The 27124-nt window shown below is 42.4% G+C and overlaps 1 long non-coding RNA gene across 1 annotated transcript; it reads left to right on the top strand.

Annotated features, from left to right (window-relative positions):
• Nucleotides 1-423: 423 nt before the first annotated feature.
• Nucleotides 424-10229, top strand: LOC136938986 (uncharacterized). Its single transcript, XR_010875659.1, has 2 exons — nucleotides 424-537; nucleotides 7703-10229. It is a non-coding gene; the product is annotated as an uncharacterized lncRNA (long non-coding RNA).
• Nucleotides 10230-27124: the final 16895 nt, after the last annotated feature.

A 27124-nucleotide genomic window follows, 5' to 3' on the forward strand; every position in this document is an offset into this window, starting at 1 on the left:
GCGTATAAAAAATTAACCCAAGTAGCGCTGCCGGGGTCTTAGAAGCTGCTGCGGCCTGCGATTTTTGTTTTGTTGAGGCGAGGTTGTGGGCTCAGCCTGGTTGTTCAATATTCTGTGAATAATTGAAGCCGACTCCTTGCACCCAAATGTAGAATGTCTTCATAAATCTTCTCAGGAGATTAGACAGAAAGATGTTTACCTGTCATAGAAAATGGATTTTTTGCATTTGACTTTTCACTGCTTGAGTTTGTGAGGGGAAAAAATATGTTTCAAAAGTCTTCCCCCTCCCTCTCTCCCCTCCCTCTCTCCCTCCCTCTCTCCCCTCCCTCTCTCCCCTCCCTCTCTCCCCTCCCTCTCTCCCTGTCTTTCTCTCTTTACTAGATGGACATGCTCATTCCCACCAAGGTCACCGGCATCATCACCCAGGGAGCTAAAGACTTTGGACATGTCCAGTTCGTTGGCTCCTACAAAGTGGCGTACAGCAACGACGGAGAAAGCTGGCTCGTATATCAAGATGAAAAGCAAAGAAAGGACAAGGTGAGACATCAACTCTCCACACAGATGTTTACATTTAGTCATTTAGCAGATGCTCTTATCCAGAGCGACTTACATGGAGTACAGGGACATGAAGGCCCTTCACTCCCCTGAGGCAAGTAGGGTGAAGGGCCTTGCCCAAGGACACAACTTCCTCCTGAATGGCCGGGAATCGAACCGGCAACCTTTTGAGTATTAGCCTGATTCCATAACCACTCAGCCATCCGACTCCCTAAATACATACATAAATATAATCCATATATTATGCAGTTAGAATACTGCGTGACGCAGTCTACAACAGCCTAACGTGACGAAGGCTAACAAATAAGACCCAGCATGAATGAAAACTGCAGGAAGAAACGAAAGAAATGGACACATGCAAAAAACACACTAAACAGCAGTTGAAAGAATGAGTGAAAGAATTCCAGCTATTGTACCACCATGCGTACACCCCAGCACTGTCTCTCCAAACTCTGTCAGCGCAGCGCCTCCTTATCAGCAACACCAGCCCAGCCGAGCGGAGGCCTAGCTCTCTCTGCCTCTCTCCGACCAGGATCAGATAAGAGAGCGTTGTCGAGCAGTTCTGGCTGGCACCGCAGCAGGGATCTTGTTTGCGGCCCTTCAGAGGAGTACACGTGTCAGTCTCTGGCGTTAGGGGCCCGCGCAGACGGATAGGGTGCCTCGTCAGCTTAGCGTGTCGCTATCAGGAGAACGGCACTGGGACGAGCCCTGGAGCCTGTTGCTGTTGGGTTTGTTTTTGGCGGGGAATGTGCACTGTTTAGCTCTCTTACCCTGTTTGTGAGTCAGGGGAGTCAGGGTGTCAGGTGGCTGAGCGAAGGTTGGCAGTTCGATTCCCGTCCGTGCCAAATGACGTTGTGTCCTTGGGCAAGGCACTTCACCCTACTTGCCTCGGGGGAATGTCCCAGTACTTACTGTAAGTCGCTCTGGATAAGAGCGTCTGCTAAATGACTAAATGTAAATGTTTGTAAAATGGCTACTCATCCCTGCTCATAATTGGCTCAGGGGACCTGTGTGCACACGCTCATGCACGTGTGCTAAGCAGATTGGGTCGACTGACCAAACCCAGTGCATTATAATTGGCAAAGGGTAAATGTCAGATCACTATGTCTTCCCAAGGCCTGGAGAAAACACTGCATGGGTCATTGTGTTAACAAGCAATCCCAAAAGCATCAACTGAAAACAGTTAACAAATCACCAAATTAGCTATTGTTTTTTTTTGGGGGGGGGGGGGGGGGGTTTCGTTACGCTAGCCTCCACTTTGAAGTAAGTCAGAGACAGAGCTGAAAAAGAGATTTCTTGAACAGAAGTACGATAGCAACTTGCTACGACATACCCTCCAAGGGACACACGTCAGTTTATACCCTCATCTGCCAATAAATCGCCAGTGTAGCGGCCCGTGACCGAAAACATTTCTCTGTCCCCACTGCTCAAATGCCTCGCTCGAGGAGTTTATAATTTCAACACCCAGGATGATCTTTGGATGTGGGCCACTGCTTACTGAGTGTGATTTTCAGCCGCACAATCTCAATTCTGAGCCCTGGATGACTTCCAAACGTTTGGCAATCCTCCCAGGGAAGAAGAAGGGGAAAAAAAGAAGAAATGAAAACGAAAAGAGAGAAAAGATTAAAGGGGCCTTTGTGAAAAACAGTCTCTCCTCTGGTTCGGAGATTATACATTGTGCATACAGATATCGAGGCTGTAACAACACATTCAGGTCAAGTTGTGTAAAACGTCACCGTACGGTAACATTGCTGTCGTATCAGAGCAGAACCTAGGATACAAACTCCATTAGAGCCTCTATATTAGGAGCTAGGCGGCTTTAGCTTCAGCCTCCAGGAACGGTAATCAGCATTTCCCTGGACAGGGCTATGAGGAGCTTGCAACTGTTCAAGGTGTTTTCCCTTTTCAATCAAGTGGAGCAGCCAATTAATGCTGGAGGACACGTTAGACTGCTGGGCTCCAAAGGCTCTCCCTGTCACACTACAGACTGTGTTTGTGTGTGTGTGTGTGTGTGTGTGCGAGAGAGAGAGAAAGAGAGAGATAGAGAGAGACAGTGACAGAGGTGGGGAGTCTTGATTTCTACTTGTGGGTAAGCAGCATGAGATTTGGTATTCTCCTCAGCTCTCCCCCTCCTGTGCCCCTGGGTGGCAGAGGCTGTAGGCAGTCAGGTCTAGATAGAGAGAGGAGGAGAATCTGTCAGCATACAGATACCAACAGACATTCCTCCACCATTACCTCTGCTTGTGTATATACCTACTGTATATGTGCATAGTACTATAGTATGTATACATTTGCTCTGAAATCTCAACCCAGGACAGCCGGGCTGAAATGTCTAGAGATTCAAAAGACAATAGATTACGTTAGAAGTGTTGAAAAGCACCTGAAAACAATTAAAATACATGTACAAATGGTGACTCACTTGAAAAAATGGATTCAATGTCACCCTTGCTTTGGTGTCACAATTCTGTACACTCCTAGGGACCTAATCCTGTTTGCTACAGTTACTCCTTGTCAATATGAACACACCATGATAGGGGAAATCAAGCACAAACGTAATTGATTCCTGCTTAATGGTGCTCCACTTGGGTGCCAGGGGGTTAATTAGCTTGTGGAACTAGCTATTCCCTTTAGGTCAGAGGGTAACCCCATGTTAGATGGTAGTAAATACAATCGTAGTTTGGGATTAGCCACTAATAGCCTTGGCTTCCTCCTTCTCCAGAAGGTCTTGGCTGCACTCTGTATGCTACGGCATCCGAACCTCGTGCTCCCGGGTCAAAATTAACTTTGATTGGGTCTTATTGCCTTCTGCCGGAGGAAATGGTTGGCTCGAGAACGTTGATTTGATCGAGCCAAACAGGCCCTCCTCTGGTGGTCATCTATTGGCTTTCCGGTGAAGGCCGGGTAGAGCTGAGATTGCCTTGTAGCGCCCTAACTGTCTGCGGTAACTATGTAGCTGGAACTGAAAAAGACTGAGAGGCCTGCACTATTGGCTCTCATGGCAGTATCAAATAATGGCATATGGCCAGGATTGGACCTCTAGAGCCCTCATGAGCTCCACCAGCAAGGTATATCCTTGACGTAGCTCAGCCAGGAAAATCAATGTAAGTGAGCCACACAGGCTCCAGGGTCAAGACGAAAGCATGGTGCAGAACAGATGATGGGCCGTTCGGTACCCAGCCACCAGCCAGCGGAGGGAGAGAGGGAGGGTCAGTGACCCGGAAAAGGACAGGACGGCTATACGCATACGCAGCAAGCCTTTGAAGAAGCGCACAGTGTTAGCGTAGCGTAGCGTCACAGTCATCCTTGACAAGTCGGGGAGAACAAACGGATTAATGTGTTTGTTTACGGATGTTGGAGGCTTGGTTTCTACTCTGAGAGGACAAAGGCAGGGGACTGGACTCTGAGGACATGAACCCAGGCTGTTAGTTAGCTTCCAAAGCCGGCTGCTCCACCCAGACTATTTCATGTCTTGCCTTTGATATATCTATCTTCAAGACATTCTTGAGATTAAAAAGTATTGCACCTTGGCTGGTAATAGAGGTACGAGGTCTGTTTTTAAAAGATTTTACTCGATCCATGTAGGGTACTGTTTCAGAAGTTAAACTGACATTGACAAGTCAAGAAATGTCCTCCTCTATTCCTCTCTCTCTCTCGCTCTCTCTCTCTCGCTCTCTCTCGCTCTCTCTCTCTCGCTCTCTCGCTCTCTCTTATTCCTGACTGCAAATTGCTCTTTGCTTTTGTTTAGTTTTTTGTGGTTTTCTGGCTCATTTCATGTTCAACACAATTGCAAAGGGCTGGCAGTGTAGAAGAGACCCAAATCATCAATCAATCAACTTTTGCTTCTAAGGACTTCCTGGCTTGTGTTTTTATATTCCTGTAATGTGTATTATTTCTGCCACATGAATGTGCTTGGTAATACTTTAGTGATTGATACACCTTTTATTGTATCTGAGTTCCAGAGACTGTCATTGAACTCTAGTATATATTCAACACACACACAAAATGTGTTTAGGATACAAAATAAATAAAAAACATCAACAATTTGATTGAAGACCTCTTTTGAAATAGTTTTGCACCTCAACTTCATTCCTCCACAATAAAACATGCCTTGATATTTGGTGGGAGTAATAAATATATTCTGTGAGTAGCATTCCTCCACAGAGTGATTTCTGACGGTTATTTGACTACTCTGTCTTGAAGGATTTGACTACTCTGTCTCATCCAACTGGTTCTTTTGTTCAAATCATGACTCTTCAGGTGGAAGGCAAAATGAGTTTCGAAATCCATTAGCAAGCTCTGTCTGTAAAGAAAGACCTTGACTAAAATGTTTCATTGCAGAAGCATAATCTGTTGCTAAATCAGCATTATCTCATCAATTAATTTCCATGACACAACCAACGGTTGTTTTACCCGTTTTATCCTGTTTTACTCGTCTGAAAATAGCAACTGCTTAATCAGACTTGCTGTTGAAGGTGGAATTCCAGCTGTACTTCCAGCTGTACTTCCCATTGTAGGTTTCTCGTTTAACCTGACGAGGGACCAGTTAACCTTCCAAGAGCAGAACCGGAAGTGGAGGCTAACATCTACCATACGCACCTTAGCTCCACACTCTGGAGTTGAATTAGCGTCTTCACAAAAGACACAGGGAGGTAATTAATGACATGCAGGAACTGTTCCTGTTTCGGAACTTTCCGGCCACCCCGGAGACTCGTTCAGTCAGCGACTTAGCAAGAACAGAGGCGTCAAAGTGGAGACAGAACAAAAGTAGGTAGGGTGAGGAAAGGTTGAATATTTCATGCTTTTTTTTCTCTCTCCAGTTGCTCGACTGTTTTAAGTTCAGAAATTGAGTATTCAGCGAAACTCGGGCGAGGCAGAACAAGAGGAGGGAAGCCGGGTAAGATGAGGGTGCTGAGCTCTGATGTTTGTGTTTGTCTCCAGAAGTTAGGATGACAACAAAAACAAACTCAGATCTGAACTTCAACGTAGGTGAAAAGGAGAAAAACTGGCGATGGCACGAGAGAAGTCTTGGAGGGAAAAGAACGGAGTAGAAGAGCATGTTTGTCCTTGACTGTACTCTTCAGGATGTTATATACATATACATAAATATAGCTTTGTACCACTTTCAGGCTGAAAAACACACTCAGAGAAGGGCACAGTGAGGCAAGAGGGTTGTATAATCCCTGGATTTGAATTTTGGTTAGGTGCGCGTGTGTGTGTGCATTAGTGTGTGTCTGTGCACACAGTGTTCATGTGTATCCGAGAAGGTTTGTGTGCACGCAGTCTTCGTTGGTCGGGAGGAGATTTGTCAGTCTAGACACGTGTTCACTCTCCAGCCAAGGTCTGGGAGCCTGTCACAATCTTTGCATGCTGATGAGGAACAATTACACCTTTTAGCCAGGGGAAGTCCCCTTATGACTGATAGTGTAGCACCAGCATGACCTCACATCTCTCCGGGGGCCATGGCTATGGCCTATAACACAGTCATGCTTCTCTCGAAAAACATTCGCCAAGGAGTATGTCTGAACGCTCGAGCTCACACGTCAATTGTACACGCAATCTGTAAATTGATGTTGCTCACGATACGCGATTTTTGGATCTCAACCACTTCCACTGCACAGACTTGGATGCCCATCGGATTTCATCGTGTCTCTTACATTGTGCATGTTACGTGTTTGACGGTCCCTCGCGCTTCGCAGGTTCTTACCGGGGGTGGTGTTCACACATTTTCAGCGACTGCTGTTTTAATTGGGGTGCTAAAAGATCCTCTTAGGCTGAAGTGCCTAAGAGGATCAGAGATTAAGAGCACCGATAGAGACTGGCATTCTGCAGTCATGCGTCTCGTTTATGTGTACAATAACAAAGTTGCAAATAGAAGCAAGATTGGTTCATTTGCGGAAAATCCAAGAGTTGATGTTGATGCACCGGGTCGGGTAGGTTTCGGTTCTTGTAAATAACATATTTCGGGATCTACCGCACCCTTTATCCTTTGTGAAACTGCAGTAACGGCGTTGCTCTCACACAGAACAACGTCAAGTTTCCACAGAGTCCATGTTGTGATGAGGACATAAGATGAGTACTTTTTATAGTCACACTCAGGGCCATTGAGAGAACATATCCCTGGAGAGAGAATTAACTTGATTTTAGAGGCTTCTGGAATAGTTTGAGAACCAAAGTGGCCATGAAGTGGCCTGCAGCAAGAGGCTAATGCAGGGTTTCTCATGCTCTCCTAGCAGGAAGGAGTGGGCTTATTTTGCGTGTAAAATAACCACTTTTTCAAGGACTGAATGTTTTCCACCTAAATCCTCTTCAGAGCGGGTAGCAACAGACCCATTTCAAATAACAAACGGCACATTGCTTGTTGTGATGCATTCATGTCTACACACATACGGTACACACAATAAGGAAAAGTGCATTGAGATTCATCAGGTGTGTTCGTGGTGTTGTGAAGTAGCCTTACCCTGTGATGGATGTCGATGCTGATAATGCACATGTGTTGGGGATGGTCATTTGGTAAGGGTCACAGTCTTCTGAGGTCAACCTCTCCGGATGTTTCCAATACCTGCTGGGGTTTGGCCCTGTGTTTTGTTTTTTCTTCATTTCACATAATGAGGAGTCCCATTACATTCCAATTAGAGTCATAATCAAGCTTGTTTAATTGAAATGATCACAGCCTTCAATGAGGCTGTCCCAATAGGTGCATCTCTCCCACATTATACTTTGTTCTACTGTCGATTAACCATACCACAGATACAAGGTTTCTAATTATCAGCAGCAGAGGGTGCGTTCCTATCTGCCCATTAGGCTTGTTTGTGTTGTTGTTGATCTTGCACAAGTTGTTATGAATCTACATAGAAACTGCAGATTTTCTCCTGATATGTTGTCAAATATCCTGTCTAAAATATATTTTCGGTTGTGAACCGTTGACTTGGAACTCAGACCACCTACACATTCCGACCGTTCCTCAAATCGAGACATCAGTGCATTGAGCTGTGTCATATTTGTACAGTGGCTCTCAATGTGACGGTCTTTGACTTGGTGGGGGCTCTCCCTCCCCTGTGTCGTCTCTGTTTCCATCTGGTTCACTGGTCCAATGGTGTCTGCTCGCAGCATGATCTGGTAATCCTGGTATTGTTGTTGTCGTTCACAGGTCTTCCAAGGAAACTTTGACAATGACACACACAGAAAGAACGTGATAGACCCTCCCATCTACGCCCGATTCATCCGGATCCTTCCCTGGTCGTGGTACGGGAGGATCACTATGCGTGCAGAGTTACTTGGATGCACAGAGGAAGAATAAACACCTTCTGTCCTCATATCTCCCCTTCCCCTCCTTTCCCCTTTCCCCTTTGTATACTGGCGTGTCCATCCCAGATCCAGTATGTCAATAGAAACTGTGCAACCTGTAAAAAGAAATCAATTTCCAATGGATTTTTCAAGAATAAGCGTTTGGGTTTTGGTGGGTTGCAGTTAGTTTTTTTGTACAATGATTTAAACCTGCCCTTGTCCCATTTCAGTCTTTTACTTTCTTCTTTTTTGTGGTCAATGTCTTTATATTGCTCTCAAGATTTTTCCATCATGTTTGGAATTAACTTGTGCAAGATATATGTGGGGAGGGGTGGGGGGTGTGAGGGAAGGGTGACCTCACTGTGGTTTAAACTAATTACCATGGAAGCTACTGTACAGTGTCACTTTTTAACAAAGACATGAAACTTGTCCGATATGCATAATTAGACATGATTAACCCACTGAAAATCATTGCAGAGATATCCAGCAAATCGTTAAAAGATCACAACTAAATATTGCAGTATCAAATATATTTTTACTTTTGATTAAAGACACTTCTTCAAGACGTGCTATGACCATTACTGACATTGACATTAAACCATGTATCAAAACAATAGCAATGCTTTTTGTATTATATGTAAAACTCAAAATAACTGCATGGTCCATTAATTATGATACTTAATGTATACTATGACTAATCATTTAATTAAAACTCCCTCCCTAAGAATAATATCTTCAACCAGGGGATCTATTTTTACGTGTATTTTTAATGGTTCTGATACACACTGCAAAGTCTTATAGAGTGGCTAATCTGCTGGATGACATGCAATTGGTGTTGTCGGAAGTCATACAACAGTATTGACACTGAGGTTTGTGAGCTGTCTCTAGTTGAAGTTTCCTAATGCTTTGTCATTTCCCATATGTAATTTATTTGAGTGTAATTAGTGTTTAAAGTTCTTGTTTGCAAAATATGTGCTTGGGAATTAAATCACACTTTTGTAATTTTATACTTTATTTTTCATTGGTTTGTCCGTTTCTATAATTGTCTTATTTGTCATTTATTTTATTTTATTTGCTGTTGAGATCGAATTTCAATTGAAAAGCTCAGGACAGATGTCATCCTTGCATAACCTATTATAATTTGTATGTTTGAGTCACACCCTCTTATGAACATATCTAAAATAGATGTAGTCTTTCTTATAGGCAAAACTTTGCAATTAAAGATTAAACAAACAATCATGTTGCACAGAGACATCAAGGCTTTCTATTTTCTTTAACGACATATATATTATGACGGTATAGTTTATATTCATGCGTTTTCAAAAAATTAAAAAAGGCATACATAGGGAATAGAGTTTTTAATTGTATAAATATCTTGTTTTTATTTTAAGTAATAATACCATTGGTATATCACTGTATTTCACTTTTGAATTTAAAAGTTAGAAATGGCATACATAAAGTGAGTTGTTTTGTTTGATAAACTAAATAAAATTAATGAATATAAGGGTCAAAACAGACAGTAAATTGCCATTGTACAAATTTTTACTAAATATTTGGGAATACAGCCACTTGACTGTAAAAATGTTTGTGCGATGCCTATTAGAAATCCCCCAGATACGTATACACAGTGCAGTTTGAGACTTTCTCTTCCAAACATACCCCAAATCATGTTGATAATCCCAAACCCTATTCACCCTGATGTAAAGGTTTTGTGACTACATCTATGGACATGTGAAGTGGTTATTGGTGTTAATCAGAGTCTGTCAATTTGTAGATACATCGACACAGCTAAGCATCATGTAACTAACATGTTTTCTATTGGACGTACTTGGCTAAGCATCATGTTATTTTTTATATATATAAATATAATGGCTTTTGTCAAGCTGTTTACAAGAAACTCTTGTACGGCATTTCTTTTGTCTGAGGCTCTCAGCTTGATTGATCTCAGTAGACTGCTGCCTGTGTGCACTTTTCACAGAATAGGATTTACACAGACCATTGGAGTTGTCTGCATGACATATGACATACGAGAAAGGATTCAGTATCAAAAATGTCCACAGGCACATTTGATGAAAAAAAAAATATATATATTGGAACGGGTGTAGAATACTTTATACACATCGTGTGGTGTGCATCGAAAACATTCAGTTTCAAGTTAAGGGGAAGCAAAAGATCCGATTCATCCTCAGTTTTGTACCTCTATGTGTATTTCCACGTTATTGTTTTATCTCCTCCGTCTGAGTATCAAGTGCTATCTAGCAAACTTACCAATTATATCCTGGCAAACCCACAGAGGAGAGAGTGAAAAATCTATGACCGTGTACAGTATAAAAAATGTTGCTTCAAGCGAGAACTCCTTCAGTTTGACCAATAAAAGATGTCTGTGAATCCATCTGCTTCCATGTTGTTTTTGAACATACATCAGAAATATGTTTGGCCACATTCTTACGAGGCATTAATATTGTCAATTATAGCAGTGACAATGTGGTGTATGTGTAAGTTAGGGTTAGGGTTACTGTGGCTTTGCGACAATATGTATCCTTATTGATCTGCCTTGAGCTTACCATACCGAGCAACTATCGCTCTTCATGCTTAACCATCTGGGCAGTGGTGGCGGATTAATATGCAAGTTGAAGGCCAAACATCAAGCCGAACTGTCCACTAATGATTCCATTATCCGAGTGCCAGTGTGGCGAGATAATTGCCTCGTAACTCAGGTGAGTGAAGTTGCGTGGCAATTAAAACCTGATTAGAAAACAATCTGTTTAGCCTGCTTGTCTCATCCATTAAGGCATGATTGGTTAAACAGAAGATCGGATGCTGAGTGAGGGTGTGGTTTAGCAGGTGCTTCAGCCACAGCTGCTGGTGGTTGAACACTTCCTCTGTGGTATTTCAACCGGAGACAGATCAATACAGGGCTAAGAGTGTCCTAGCATGCACAACACTGTGATCCTATAACAGACTCTACCCTCCAAGTTTTCTACGCTAAGTGACACAGCAAAAAATATATCAGCACTGAAAATGTAGCAAATCTACGAGTGATATATTTAATTTAATGCCTCATTTGTGGTCCCAGTACAAACCGACACAGCCACGCATCATGTAAGAACAGTAGGCATTATGCAAAGTATAGTCACAAATAAACTCAATGGTTGCTGCATGTTCACTGTCCATAACAAACAAGAAAGACTGTCAGCACTTTGCTAACTGACAGACAGAAACAGGAAATCATGTGTGGTCAACTGTTTCCAATAGACCTGGCAGTCAGAACGTTATCTTTTAATATTGACATGTATTTCTTTCTCTCAGAAAACAAACAAGTCAGACCATGCCCTTGAATTTTACCCATCCACATTTTGATATCAACGTGACTGAGAAACTCGTGTCACCTCTATATCTGACAGATCCTAACAATTCCCTGAGATTTACAGAACAGTAGGTTGAGAAGTGAAGAACGATCATCTCAGCTCAGACAGTTACCAATACAGACACCCTAAGCTAACCATACACGTCTCTCCCCTCTGACTACATTGCTTTAAACAGCATTCACTTCCCTCTTTCAACCAGCACACGTTACCATTCCGAGCTCAAGCGTATGGGAATGCCACTAATTCCAGTTTTATGTGCACTGCCAAGGCAATAGCTCAAGTTCTAATTAAATTCCTCTTAATGCTCAACGTGCTCACAGCTCAATCTGGCAGCATTGCCATAATCGAGAGCTCTTTTCAGGTGAAAATGGTTGAGGGGAAAATAGATTTTGTGTAAATTGCCTTATACGACTAGTGAATGGCATCTAGTAAAACTTTACACATTCAACTACTCCAGGAATCATGGCAATGGGAATTGGGAAATAATTATGATAGCCAGGTACTCCAAAAAGCTTACAATTTAACACTTCAGAGGAATGATCTTTCAATAGCTTTTGTTCTTTCACAATACTGTAGGTAAAAAATAGAACCAACTACACCTTTTAAAGGGGTCCTCTGAAAGGTGGGCCAGAATTAAATAGTTCTCCGTGGGTGGAATGTCATTTGGAATTGTGCCTGTGTGGAACGCTATATGCAGAAACACGTTGAGATTGGAGGTCTTGTTCTCATCGGGAGAGTGTACACACCTACACCTACTGTGAAGAAGTCTATTATCAAGTGAAAAGACATGACAGGGCAACCACTGTCACGCTGTTCCTGTGTGTGCTGACAAGTGGAGTTTATAGGATATCGGCTGCTGGATTGACTACAAAGTCTAATGATGAACAAGGGTTGCATAAGGGCAGGATGGTTTACATTGTAAGAGGCATGTTATACGTTATACGTTACAACGTCAGATACTGAAAGATCATTTATTGATTGATTATTTGTGAAGATGAATATACTCAGTATTGTCAGGGTTGGTGTGCTTATGTCATTGAGTATTCCATAGGGTTGCACAAGTGAATTTGTGGTAACTATAAATAAACGTGAAGCATGAATAATATACTTTCATGTCATGGTGTGCGTCACCAATTTTGGTTTAATGAAATGTACAATGACAGCTAGCATATTCCCATATTACACATCAACAACTAGTTCCACAGTTCAAGGAATTCTTCTTGTTCCAACCTGGTTATAAAATGTAGAAAGTTTTGCAATCATTTTGAACAAAGAATAAAGAAAGGATACATTTTCATCCAAACCTCTGTCACATAAGCAATAATATTCAGTTGGATTATCCTGCTGTATTGTTATTGGAAGCTTATGATATTTTTATAGGTTTATTGTGAATAGTTTACCTTTTCTCAAGGACACACACTCCTGAGTTTAAAAGCTAGCCTAGAAAACATTCTTGAAGAATCAAGGACAACATTGCCTTTTATGGTCTAATTTGGAAACCAATGCAAGCTAATAATAGCCGTTTTGGCGCCACCACTTACCTTATTTGTCTGCAAGGCTTTCAGTTTGTCAAAACTGCCATTGAGGGCGCTTGGGCTTCACGTAACATCAGAGAAATCTCTCGTTATCTTGTTTGTGTAGTCTGTGGGGAGTGCTTGGCAGAACTGGGCCAGCTTTGCACACAGCATTCACCTCTCTAATGAAATTGCTGCTAATGTTATCTGGGATTCAGTTACCTATGGAACAGTTAAGTGGGTCAGAAATGCCACCAAACTGTAACAGAGGCTTCAAACAGACTCAACCTTTATCTTATTTGGGTCAGCTCCATTCCAAGATGTTTGATACTGTATGTGTATGAGACACAAGATGTTTGATACTGTATGTGTATTGAGACACACGATGTTTGACACTGTATGTGTATGAGACACAAGATCTGTAGTAACTCTGAAGCGCAGTGATGATTGATAAAGGAAAACACTACCATCCCCATGTTTGTTCAACAAGAAGAACGGCAATCCTAGCCTAATAGGTTCTCCAAGGTCATCCCAGAGGCACCTTGTGAAGGATCCTGGTTCCCTGTTGTGTGAATGTCTGCATGACTGTACTGTATAGTACAATGACCTTTCCTGCGAGACCAATGCTCGTGCAAGCCAATTTGCTAAAGAACCCAGCTAACGTCCCAATAAGTCATTATGTCAAAGTGTCTGAGTGCCTTTCCTGTTTACGAGTAGGGGTTCTGTGTGGGTCTATGCTGGGAAAGGATAGATGCTTCAGACAGACTAAGGACAGCCAATATTTCTTCTGAAGATTGATGGAGCAGCAGAAAAATCACAACATCAAAATACATTATTTGTAATCAAAAGGAAATTAGGGTTTGCTAGGAAAAACATCACATGAAATGGAAAATTGTTTATTCAAGAACATTGAACGCTCGCATTAATTCAGCCAATATACTACGAGAGACAGCAATTTGTGGACTGAAGTAATTTGTGGACATTTGTGCTTTTCTTGATACAGTACATTCATTTCTTCTAAAATGAAATGCACTAAGCATATAGACTTCAGGAAATTGAGTCTACAAAGTAATTAGGGGCAATCATATGATATAATAGCAATTAGAAGAGTACCGATATTGATGTGGAATGAGCTTCACCTTAGGCCCATTTGTCATCTTCTACAAATACATTCATACCAGGTATCTGAACCCACATGATGCAATTTGTTGGCATGTCTTAATCAAGAGATTACCAGCTGGGAAATGTGTTAGATGGTAATTATGAGAAGTCAAAGTTGTAATTGAACCTCATGACCATCATGGAATGAATAGACTCAGAGTTCACATGAATTTGTACGATGGCCCATGCGTTTTTTTCTGCACAACTCCTTTGAGAAACTGGAAGATGGGAAAAAAATTGAGTTTAAATGGATGGAAAAGTTGCCATTTGGCCCTTTTCTGCCTTTACTGTATCTCATAAGACCATTAGAAGTGAGTATACCAATGTGTTTTCAACATGGTGTACAACATGGAGTCACAAGTAATTACTCTTTATTGTTAGACAGAGTCAAATATATACCGCTGGACTTCAAGACATTAGTTCGACCACATCGACCCATTTAAAGATCGTACACCGGCAATATCCTTGAAGCACCAAAAACACATTTAGTGCTTGGGCCAGTCACACATCTATCAGACGGGAAATCCATCTGCATCCATGTGAACCTCCTGTCAAGCAATGACTTCAGAGGCAACACGTATGGCAATTACCATATACATCTTGTCTCACCTGACAGCCATGTGGCACCACACAGTTTAAGAAGAATACCACACGGAGCAAATATGACAGCTGTGTGCGTGTGTGATGTGTAATGCAAAACCACACATCATCTAGATTGATTGCAAAAAGATTAGAGGAAACAATGTTACTTGGCAGAACAAGAAAGTGTTGATTAGCCAGCGCATGTCGTTTCGTATTCATCTAACACTCTTGACATAACATGGCGCACTGAACCAATCGGCAGGTGACACAATGCATGCCATGGGTGACAGAGAAACAGGCACAGGTAAATGACTCAAGGTAGATAATAATAACAGCAATGGCAGATAAACAGACACAACCCAAACAGCAATGCGGAGAGATGGTAGGATGACTAAATAAAGAGCTGGAGGCGGAGGAGGAGAGAAGAATCCCTGTGTGGTATTATTTTTCTGTGGGCTGTGACAAGGGCCAGGCAGAGAGAGAGATGAAAGATGCATGAGCTGGGTTCCGGGGGCTGCGCCCGCCAGTCCGTGTCAGGATAAACGTGAGCTCTCCAGGCATGAGAGAGTCACCTCTCAGCTCCCAGTGCAGTTCAAAAATGCAAGGGAAAAAAAAACATACACCAATGTGTAAATGGTATTGTCCCGGTCACCCTGTATTCTCTGTTTGAAAACTGAATATCCCCAGGGACTGGTCTCCCAATGTCAGCAATTCAGTGACTTATCTCAAGTTTGCTTAGCAAACTTTTATGCTGTGGCCTCATTCAAACCTAATGCTACAGACAATTTAAGGATTCCGGGTGGAAGAGTCTGGAAGAGGAGCCAGGCAGTGCAACAGGGGACTTCGAGACTATTCCTTACCATATGATACTGGAAAAAATTGTATTTGCACTATTGAGATATAAGTTTGAAATCATGATCATTTAGATCATATCTGATTTCTGGAAGGTTTGTGAGTAACATTCATGGTATGTTTTTACCACATATGCAGTGACAAGTCAGTATGATTCTTGGTCAACGGTGATGATAATGATTACAACATCACTGGACTTTTGTTCTGTATTCTTAATGTTTTAAAATGTATTTGACAGCTAGTTCTAATGGTTCCGCCTGTGTATTCTCATCCTTGGCTTTTGTTTAAAATATCAGATGAAATTAAACTGTCACTTTTCCTTAAAATCTAACAAAACAATCATACTTGTTTTCATCTCTCTCTCTAGCTCTCTCTCTCTCTCTCCCCCCCTCTCTGAAGGAATTCGAAGTCTCACGCAAGATCTTTTTTCAAGCAAATTTCATTTTCATGGAACTTTGTTGCTGTGCACAGTTCCAGAGGGGCCTTTTCCCTTTTAGCTCAGTTTTAATTATATAGAGGCAAAACGCTTCCAAGGGCACCCACATTGATCTGCTGTTTTGTCATATAATGGCTACGAGATTTGAATGAGTTATGTAGGCTTTTATCTGTCTTTGGTCCTGTAGGCTTATGAAACAGCAAGTGGGTTCAAATTGCTTGTTTATCTCTGCTTTGACTGTGCATACTGAGTTCCACTCACAATGGACCCAATTAAAATCACATAATATAAATAAAAGACCCACATGGTAACATTAGTGAAGTTGGTACTATATGTGTAAATGTTTCAAATGATGGATTGTATTCAAGTGAATAAGTGATGAGACGGAAACACTTGGTTAGACTGGTTTCTAAAAGTTCAACCCATATTTGTCCTCACAAGTAAATGTTTTATTGAACAAACATTGAATTAAAATGACAATTTCTCCTACAACACAATAGGGTTCATAAAGTTTTCTGACATTGTGCTGTATCTAAACCATGCCAATGATATTAGAACATTTTAGTGTGGATGTTCTGCCTGAAAACATGTTGTGATCCGGACATCATGCTGTTTTTCCAGCAGCAGTCCAGTAAAGCTGGGATGGAAATATGGGTTTGTTTTGCCCAGTGCAACACTGGGCGCCAAATCTCCTGGCAGGCCAATAGCTACTTGGACAAGACAGGGGTTGACAAATGGTGGGAGCCGCACACTAGCATAAGGACACTTGTCCACCACTCCATTTGAATATCCTAGTCATGGCAAGCGTTTATCTGCCAAATGTGTCCTTTTAACCCTTAACGAAACCAAACTATTTAGCCAGATAACTTTTCAATGCAAGTAAATGTTTTATTGAACAAACTATTTGCAATTTGTTTGGCAGAAAAAGACATGGCAAAAGCTCTTTTCTTGGTCACAGTCATTGCTATGTTCGGGGATTTGATCATCTTTGACATTGATGCTATCTCTACTGCGATCAGACCATCAGAGGTCATCTCAGATAGATAGAGATGGACTCTGTGGGTGAGTTTGATGTATGTAGTCTCGTCCTCTTGATCAATTATGCTTCTGAACCATCTCACCTTGCTCCTCACGGCTAATGTGCTATTCTTTGTTCAGAGATAGCATGTGAGACACTGAAGGTTAACCTTTGAGAGTTTGCCCTCAATCGTATGGTGGTATGTTAGTATTTTAAGGGACCAAGCAATGTGTAGTTGACATCACCCTGTGTTCTTTTTAGGAAACATAACAATAATTATAATAATACATTATATTGATATTCAACTTCCAATGTTGTCTTCAATGGAAATAGGGGACACATTTTGCCTCCTGCTTGTTAGTAAGAAACAGTGTGGTGACTACACATATGTCTTCACAGCAAATACATGTATTAATTTTGCACTTGCTTATTGGGTTTTAAATGACAAACAAACTGACATCAAAGTCCAGTGATTTAGACACATTAGAGTTTTTTCATGAATTGTAAGTCATATCTCACCACATATGATGCAGCATATAAAAACAAACATTTCTCTTTACAAGGAGAATATATTTCATGTGTCTCTTAGCATTTATTTACATTTTCCCCAACCCTGAATGTCTTCTAGATGTGAAACGGCAAAGATCTGAACAAACTGACATCAAAGACATGGCGAGCAACATTCATGGTGAAAACAACATTTCAAACATTTCAACATTTCAAACTAACCGCTCTCTCATCTCCTCCAATGGAGTCTCCTTGTCATGAAAGATTAATGGAGAAACATTTGCAGGCCTCCTATGTTTTCTAAAGAAAAAAGATGAGGAGAAGAGGTGAGGTGAGAGGGAAATGAAATCATACACAAGCAGTATGCCCCAATAGAATAACAAACAGAATGCTCATTAAATAGTCATTGTTAAAACATTTACAACTTACAGTAAAAGAAACCCAGCAGTGAGCTGGAGTCAATCTTAACCCCAAAAAATGTACATCAATGGTCAACAAACGGTTTTTATCAAGCACGGTAAAGCAAGACAGAAAATTATGACTCAATAATGATTACATTTGAGTCGTTTTGATATCAGCATGTTACATCGCTGCATTTAAAATCATCACAAAGCTAAAAATAGTTTCTTTTTGGCATATGAGTGAGAAGTAAATTTTGGGACTATCTAAGTCTGTTGTGTTTCTCTCCACTGTGTTTCTCCCTCAACTCTAATCTTCTAATCTTAAACTACTCAGGCCAAATTTCCAGCTTCATTGGTGGATGAGTTTTAACTCCTCTGGCCTGCCTCCCTCAGTTGGGAGAGTTCAACCGCTTGGCTGCTGACATCAATGCCATAAATCAGCCGCTTATATCAGAGGCTGCAGTTTAAACCTCACCAGAGAGTTGGCCCGAACAGGGCGCAATCAGGGCCTCACAGACAAGATGGCTGTCTGAGTCTTGAAGGAAAAGAGAGATACTGGGAGATATGCGGGGGTTGCAAAGAGGAAGTGACTAGGGACTACAAATAGCTCTATTCTGAATCAAATTATTATTTGTCCAATCAGGTATGAAAGCCTACAGACGCTGTAATAAAAAGACCTGAACCTAGAACATTCCTCGCTCAGTGCTCAGTGGGGGGACAGTATGCGACAGTGACCGTAGCTCTCGTTTAAGTACAGAGGAATTTTACATTTAGTCATTTAGCAGACGCTCTTATCCAGAGCGACTTACAGTAAGTACAGGGACATTCCCCCGAGGCAAGTAGGGTGAAGTGCCTTGCCCAAGGACACAACGTCAGTTGGCATGACCGGGAACCGAACTGGCAACCTTCGGATTACTAGCCCGATTCCCTCACCGCTCAGCCATCTGACTCCCTAGGATTTTGCACCACTCTTGACTGCATTCTCTCATGCTATAGTATTAACGTTGGTATTCATACAGAAAAATAATAATAAGTAAACGAATATGTCCTTTTTCTGTTTGTAACGGAAGAAATACAGCGACCAGACATTTCAGTTTTCATGGCTGGATTAAATCGGAAGGTTTTGAGCTTGAGTCCAGGTCAAGTATGGAATCTTTATTCATTTGTGATTTTAGTGCTTTAAGTCCACAACTTCATTCCCCATATGTGAGGGAGGCATATTCAGACAAGTTACTGAGATGCGAAAAGATCATCATTTATTCATGATAAAAGTTATTGAATGCAGTGGGAGCCTCATTAAGCATGTCTTTTATTCCCTCCGAGTCATAAAGCGACCAGATGAGGCCATCAGTGGTTAATATGCCCCTGTGTGCGGCGTACACAGAGTTTGCATCTGTTTATGTTTAGGCGTGTGTCTGTGTGTGTGTCTCCGTGCATGAGCGTTTGTGTGCGTTTGCGTGAGTGTTTGTCTCTATGTGTGCATGAGAACGAGCAAGCCACGAAAAAAAACAAAAAAAAACACAACGGCACTGGAAGAAGAGCAACGACACAAGAAGAGATTGCACGACGCGACCGCGCAACAGCCCTTGTGAAACAACTCGAAGGAGGTGGCGGTCACGCCAGTTTTCCCTCCAGTGAAACTGGCGCCGAGGCGGAAAAGGTTAGCCTGTTCTATCTGGGCTTGAACACGGCCAGCTGTGTGCTGCACCCGGCATCCTCCGCCATTCGAAAGCTGCCTCGACGACCCCGACACAATAACACGGACGGTTAAAAACCTGCCACCGCTCTCCAAGCACGGCATCTGTCCCTAGCAGGTGTCCTCGCGCCTGGTCTCATCTGCGGGGGGTCAGGCCACCTACCACAAGCCCCGAGGCCAGCCAGGGGCCTTTCGCCATCGGGCTCTGAGCCGGCCGGTTCGCCCCAGCTATTCACCCAGACGGATGAATTGTCTTGGCCGGGTACAGCTATCGCTCAGCCGTTTGATCTATGTGCCCGCGTGTTGTGGGAATGACAAGCATTCGTGGCACCAGCCTGCTTTGTTTAACAGAAGGCCAGCTTTGCGATGGCACCGAGCAGACCCTCTCAGGTGTGCTGCAGGTAGGTGTGGGCCAGGAAGAGGGCTGGAGGGCAGGGCTGGATGGAGCTGGGCTGTTGCCTTCCAACAGTCGGCAGCTGTGAAGCGGCAATATACAATGAAATGGAACACTGCATCCTGTCCTAATAAATTTGAATGATGAAAATGGATTCCCCCTCTCTTCTTTTCCTCTTTCTGGTCTCTCGATCTCTCTCTCTCTCTCTCTCTGTCTGTCTGTCTCTCTGTCTCGACCCTCAATTTCAGTCAGTGTCAAGTTTATTAGACTTATATATCACTCAGTACTAATTCCAGTAATATATAATAACCAAAGTGGTTGTTGAGTTGAGGTTTCCAGTCCCTCTCCTTCCCGCCGTAGTAGGCAGAGTCTTTACAGCAGCTGAGAAGAAGCAGTTGAATAGTGATCTACTGCAGGGTTATTAATCGTGCTATGTTGTGCACATTGGCCTTCACAGTCAGGCTAGCCAGAGAGTATAGATGATTGGATTGATTTGAAACCTTTATACTGTTGAAGGATACAAAATCCAAGCTTGGCTTGACCATTATATTAGTTATATTTGTGAATAGAGCATAGCATATATTCTGCCACTTCAGTTTTTTCAACTCCATTACTGGAAGTGCATGCTTTGTTCCTTTAGCATTTCATTTTTACACACCTGATCATTGTCTATATTCTCGAGAAGTCATTTCAGATTTGAAACTGTGCTTTAGCTTTGGACTGCCTCCCATCTATTCCTGAGAAATAGCATAGAAATTAAAACCATATCACTCACATATTGCTGTCTTCATATGGTGTGGGCAAAATGTGATACGGGAAATGGCACTGGGCTTCCATTGCAATGTCTGTGTTTGAAATTACAGAGTGGAAATAACAATTTGGACGTATCTGGCAATGGTGAATGCAAATTCATTTACAATATCAAGATGAAAATGTCTGTCACTGCAGAACATTATCATGCTGTCACACTCGATATATTCATCTGAAACATGGACACAGAAGTCACTGAGGAAATAGGCGTGTGCGTTTATGTGTGTGTGTGTGTGTGTGTGTGTGTGTGTGTGTGTGTATGTATGTATGCATGTGTTTTCATGTGTGTGTGTGTGTGTGGGGGGGGTGTACATCTAGTGTGTACATATAGTGTGTATAATAAATGTGTGTGTGTGAGGGAGAGAGAGGCATGTGTGTCTGTTTACATGTGTGTGTGTGTGTGTGCGCGAGGTTGTAAGGGTGATAGGGTTTAAAAACCTCAGACCCACTAAATTAAATGACGATGAAACCTAATTTACTTTTTTTAATGGGATATTTGCAGGAGGCGGCCATTTCCACAAATGAAACCCAATATTACGCAGATGAAATGTAATTGGGTAATTGTCAAAAATGCCACGCAGTCTGTCGCAGGCAGACACATACATCCTATTATTGAGATGAGCTGATTGGAGTCTGTAAGCAGCGCGTGTTGGCCTGGTGCATATTCCTGCTTCCTCTCTCCCACACATTAAAAGACCTGTCTGTGTGGCCAGATAAGAGCCCTGAAATTAATGACATTTTAATTACAGAGCTGTTCAGATTGTCTGCCTTTGTCTAAGAACAAGGGTAGGGAAGTTCCGTAGGCCATAGCAGTACCATATCTTGGCAACCCAAGCTGTCCCACGTACGAAAACAATGGTGCTGTGATTGACAGTTCATAAAAATGTCTTCATTCCATTGGAAAGCAAGACACCCTTGACTCGTCAGAGGAAATTTGGATTTCGGGTCAGTGTGTCAACATGTTTGGCTTTGTGACCACCACAAAGCCGTCTCTTGGAACACTCTTGTACTACCTCTGAGGTGCAACACTTTGTTTCTGAGTCTCGCTGTTGTCTCTGATCTTTCCAGATCAAATCGCTTTCATGATTTTACACCTCATGACACACCTGTTCACTCTATCAAAGTTGGGCTCCTATCCCAAACTCACTCTTTTCAGCAGACAGGTCACATAGCAATTCACAAAGTAACTTTCATCTCGATTTGTTCCAAATGACACATGCTTGGCCTATTCTGTCTATATCTGAGCTATAGATATAAATCATACTGACATATCTGAACACAAGTTCAGCTCTGTTTGGGATGATTCACAACTGTGTGTTACTTTTTTATATGTTGTGTTTCTCACAAACTATTCATCAGGGATTTGCTGTAGGAAAAAACGGAGAGAGAGTTGCAATTTTACTTGTGACCTGTTGTGATACGTGGGTGTGATATCTGTTCTTGAACACACTGTAGCGCAATCAGTCCTGTCATTCAATGGTATTCTGTCTCAGTGTTCTGCTTGAAAGGAATGACTGTTGATTGGAATTTCAAGTCAAAACCTCCTAAAACATGTTTCGTGGATTTCACACATGGTGAAGCCAACAGTGAGAGTGTATAAATGTATTCCACAGGGTGTACAGTCCTCTCTCCTTGCTCCAATTAATTGTGTAAATGGACTTCCTGGCGTGGTATACTGCACTAAGTGCCTTTTAGACGTTTCAATGCTCCATAGTGCAATTTGGGTTCAGCATGGGTTTGGGTACACAATTGGTCTATTTTGAATGTATTATGCCAACATTGAGCCAAATGAGCAAGTGAGCATTCTACTCACCAAAACCTGAAGTAAAATTCTACAATTGGTCAAGTACGTTTGGAAGTAACATTGTGGAGGATTACTGCAGCGTTTGTTCATTGTTGAAATGTGCTGATTTGGGTAGACTACTTCATGGTACACTTAGATTAAAACTTTGTTGCCAGCAGCTCCCCAGGGGTAGATAATGTGCCCACTCCACACTTTAAATATTGTAGCTCTCTCTCTTTTATACCTACCTCTTCTAAATCAAAGAATGGTAGGCCAGGTTACGTGTATTATGACTGCCTGGAGTCACATCTGGTAGGATTGAGTAAAGGACTTCTCTGTTATAATGTTTACCTTTAAAAAAATATTGGGATAGGGTTAAAAGCAGGTTAAAAGGCAGAGTTATCCAATGTACCTCGTCAAAAAAGCTCTCCGGAGTGAGCTGTCATGACTTCCAGGAGGAGGGAAGGTCGAGTGGCTCCGGATTATTTCCCCCGTGCGACAAAGAGAGCACCACGGGGGCCTCAAACATTTCATTAGGAGACGAGGGGAGGAAATAAAAAACACATCTGCATGAAAATGACATTAGTGAAATTCCAATCAGATGGAAGCTAGGCGGCACGGGAGCTGCATTCCCCCGGAGACAAGACAGAGGCCCTGTCTTTAATTGAATAAAGAAAGGGGGAATCGACCATTTTGGAGAGAACCTCAGCCAGGCTTCATATTTCAAATCTGTCCTGCTATTGCCATCCATTTTCTCCCTTATCCACTCAATTATTACTTATTTATCACTTGTTTTTGCCCAGGCTATAGGCGTTTCTGCCACAGCAACAAATTGCTTATGCAATTCTTTCGGAATTGAGACAAATTAATCAGCAGAAATGCATTAGAACTAGAAGTAGATTCGAAGTGCTTCAAAGCTATATTCAGTCCTGGTAGAACACAGTAGGTTGATAAGGATAAAAAGGAGGGATAAAAGAGATAAAGACTTGCCTTCAATGCTGCCAATCTGGTAAGGTGGTCAACAATCACTGAAGCCCATGTCATGGTATAGGCTTCTAACGTATTTTTGTTCAAAGTCTGTGCGCTTTGTTGCACATTGATTCTGGGTATTGCGCTTTACGCATGCAGTTTATGTATTTATTTCAAGCGCTTTCCATGACGGCCTAATTTCATAGAGAGTTACATGTCTGTGGCGATCCACTGCTTTTCTTCTTGAACGATGAAAACAAACAGGTATCATTCGTCAGGTGAACGAGTCCAGGTTCATTTTGGTCTAACGAGCCTCATGGTCTGCGGTATCGTGGCGGGCCACATGGTTCTGTGAGGTAGTTATAAGGAGCGATGGAAGAGGTGTAAGAAGACGCCCAGTGGAGGAAAAGAGGCGGCTAATTCTCCCTGCCTGGAACGGCAGATAAGAGTCCGATTGAGATTAACAATGTCCAGCCTGTTGAAGGTCTGATTATCCAGCCCTCTGAAGAACGGAAAGCTTCCATTAAGGCACTTCACAGAGGTTTGTGTGTGTTTGCGTGTACAGAATGTGCGCGTGTTCCCTTGTGTTTATGTGTGGTGACCTAAAATACAGCTGGGATTGAAAGCTCAACTGTGTGTATGAGTGGATACCTGTATGCTTTCTCCATCATGTGGCTGCCAGTGCGCAGCCTCTTGAGTGTTGCATTGTCCCCCAAATTTCCATCCAGTGATTAAACATCAAAATCTTGTTGTGTAGAGGCCAGGGTCGGACTGGTCGTCAGGAGGGTCGGGAGATTTCCCGAACGGTCAGTCAAACGGCTGCGGCATAATGCAAAAAAAACCCGGGCGTTTTTTTTTTTCAGTCCAGACCTGGTACAGGCTGTTGGCCTACTTGTAAAGTTGAATGATGAATGCTTGTAAAAGGCTCCAAAGACCTTGAATTTTATTATTTTAAGTGTAATAATTACAAGTGTACTGTATTGTATAAACATGTAATTTCGGTAGAATATTGTTTTTTCAATTTTAGGCAGCAGATGTTTATTCATGTGTATTTGGTTAACGACCGAAAAAAATAAACTTCAGTTCTAGCTTACATAAAACTATTTTTTCCTTCATGGCAAAGACAGCTGTGAACTGAATTGCCTTCATCCTTCAATAAGTACAATGTCCCGCTCCCAATTAATCAGCCCAATTCATCATACAATGCTAAGTATTTATATCATCAACACCTGTATAAACCAAACATATTGAACGCTACCAAAAACATCAATCAAGCAACCACACAAGGACAAGCGAAATGTTACCAGAGGTTAAGGGGTGTTGAGGGGAAACAGAAGCAGCTGACTGCTGAATGCACCACTGCTGACATCAGGTATGTAATTTTTGATCACTGCAGTGTTTTTTTCCTTCTTTTTCTGGAGCTCTCTTAGTCCTGCCCCAACTGGACAACAGATGGTGAGAATTCAGCGTTTCTTTTTTAAAGCTGCTCTCTGCCGTGCGGTACAGTAGTTAAAGTGCATCTTTGGGCCGCCCTCCAAGACGGTGTGTGTGTGTGTGTGTGGGCGTGTAGGACTTTGTATATTACCTTTGTGTCCCCGTTTTGGTGAACATTTCGGAGCGCACAGACGTGCAGCATTCAGATGCTTCACTGCAGCGTTGATACGGCAGCTAATGAGTGTTCCGTCGTCGCCTACGCCTGAGAGTAGCCGTACGTACTGTACCCATGTAGCCCATGCATATGTGAGTGTTCCTTTTTATAACCAGTACTGCATCCTCTACCTCGCCATGCATAATGCATAGCTGTCACCTGTGTTCTGTCTCAGCCGGATCCTCTCTCGCTATCAAAGGCGTTTCAGACCCGAGGAGAACCCCCAGCCCCGTGAAGCCTGATGACAGCAACCATCAGGGAGTAATCAAACCAGCAGAGCAACCACGCCCAGTTGGAGGGAAAGGGAGGACAGTAATGTGGACATTTCAATGAAGACACGGTGATGGATAATTGTGTTCTTATCGGTTGTAACTTTGAGGCACGTCTGGAATGTTTTTCCACCTGAGATGAAGCAAGGAACTACTCTTAGCATGTCAGTTTTCCTTGTAGGCTACAACATACTGTAATGTAAGTGTGGCCTCAAGGTGTTTCTTATTTTTTATTGTTTTTCAGCCCGTGACAGGAGGAGGAAAAAAACAAAATTGTAAATTATAGTTCACTCATAGACTTTTATTGACCTGCCAAGTCAAAACTCCCTATGATATGGAAGCCGAAAAAATCTAAAGGGAACCTCACATTTCATTAGCATTTTCATGGTGTCAGTATGCGAAATAAGCTGTTTTCACACCATGATCTGGCTGTTAGGTTAGTGAGTGGGAGGACTAAATTAGTGTTTCTGTTCTCTCTTTGCAACAAGGAGATTTTAAATCCGTTGTATGCAATATGTATCCTTAGTGCTGGTAGACCATAATACATCACTGGTTCTGCCTTTGAGTTTGCCTGGTACAGTACAAAGCTCAAATCATATTGTTACAAGAAATGTCTAGCTTTCCCACTTTGTGAATCTTTATTCACAAAGCGCCATTTGGCGCCGAAAATGGCTGCCTAGGTAGGCTCTCCTGCCAAAGTAAATTCCTTGTCTGTGCAAACTTTCATGGCGAATAAAAACCCATTCTGATTCTGATTCTGATTCAGAATAAAAGACATGGGACATTTATTTATATCTGGACTTAAATGGTCTGAATATGTCTGCTGATGATACATGATGTACTTCTGAATGGAAAGTGACAACCAGTTGTTGAAATATCTGCTACCATCTTCAGCAAAGGTTAGGAACACTTGCTGTACTGTTTGACTATAGAATTGGGTTTGTTCTGGAGGGTTGAGGGGAAATATAAGAGTGTGATTGGGTGCCCCCCCCCCCTTCATTCTCACAGTTTCCGCCCCCACTGCCCTCAAACTCAGAACATTTCAACATCTGTACTTTGGCTGGCTGCCTGTCAGTTTTTTTGAGAATCTTGGCAATTATTTTTATGTTTGCAAGTGCTCCCTTATCATTATGTTAATCAACTAACTGTGTGAAAACACTCTTATTCTTGGCATTGTTCCGGCATACCAAAATATTATTTTCAAGAACGATCAAATGATAGCAGTAAGCGATGGACAAACCCATTGCTGATAACTTAAACCAATTGAAAAGTTCAACTGAGTTCAGTTTCAGTTCATTTGAATGCTTTCGTGTGAACTCTGAGATCAGTATGTTTGCCTTCTGCATCCACCTCTTAGATAACCTCACTGCTTACACAGCATGACATTCTGTTTGTAAGCTTCCCTCGTCCCATACAATCTTCCTCCAGTCCTCCCAGATGGTCACAAGCCTCATCCCTGAGGTTGTCAGAGGGGAGTCAAACTGTAAGCGCAGACGAGGCGCACATCAACAATGGTAAGGTAACCCCTCGTTTGCCCCACAGGCAGCCTTTGATGCTTGCCTTCTTATATTGAGCCCCTCAAACAGTGAGGAGATATCGCCTGACTGTCAGTAGACTCGGAGCTCTTATCACCCCTCCACCTGTTGCCGTGGAGAGGATGGACTGTCTGCCGGTTCTCCTCTGCAGTGTGTGTGTGTGTGTATGTGTGGGGGGGGGGGGTCTTGCTGTGAGGGCATGACACAGTGGTAGCTGTTGCAGGGAGAGGACGAGGTGGATCAGGAAACACGAGTCAGGCACACGGATGTTTGGGGGGGGGGGTGAACCGCTATCCAGAATACGCACAGAAAGCCGACACGCGGAGATGCAGCCTGCAGTGT

The sequence above is a fragment of the Osmerus mordax genome, assembly GCF_038355195.1.
Source record: "Osmerus mordax isolate fOsmMor3 chromosome 28 unlocalized genomic scaffold, fOsmMor3.pri SUPER_28_unloc_3, whole genome shotgun sequence".
Classification (NCBI taxonomy): Eukaryota; Metazoa; Chordata; class Actinopteri; order Osmeriformes; family Osmeridae; genus Osmerus; species Osmerus mordax.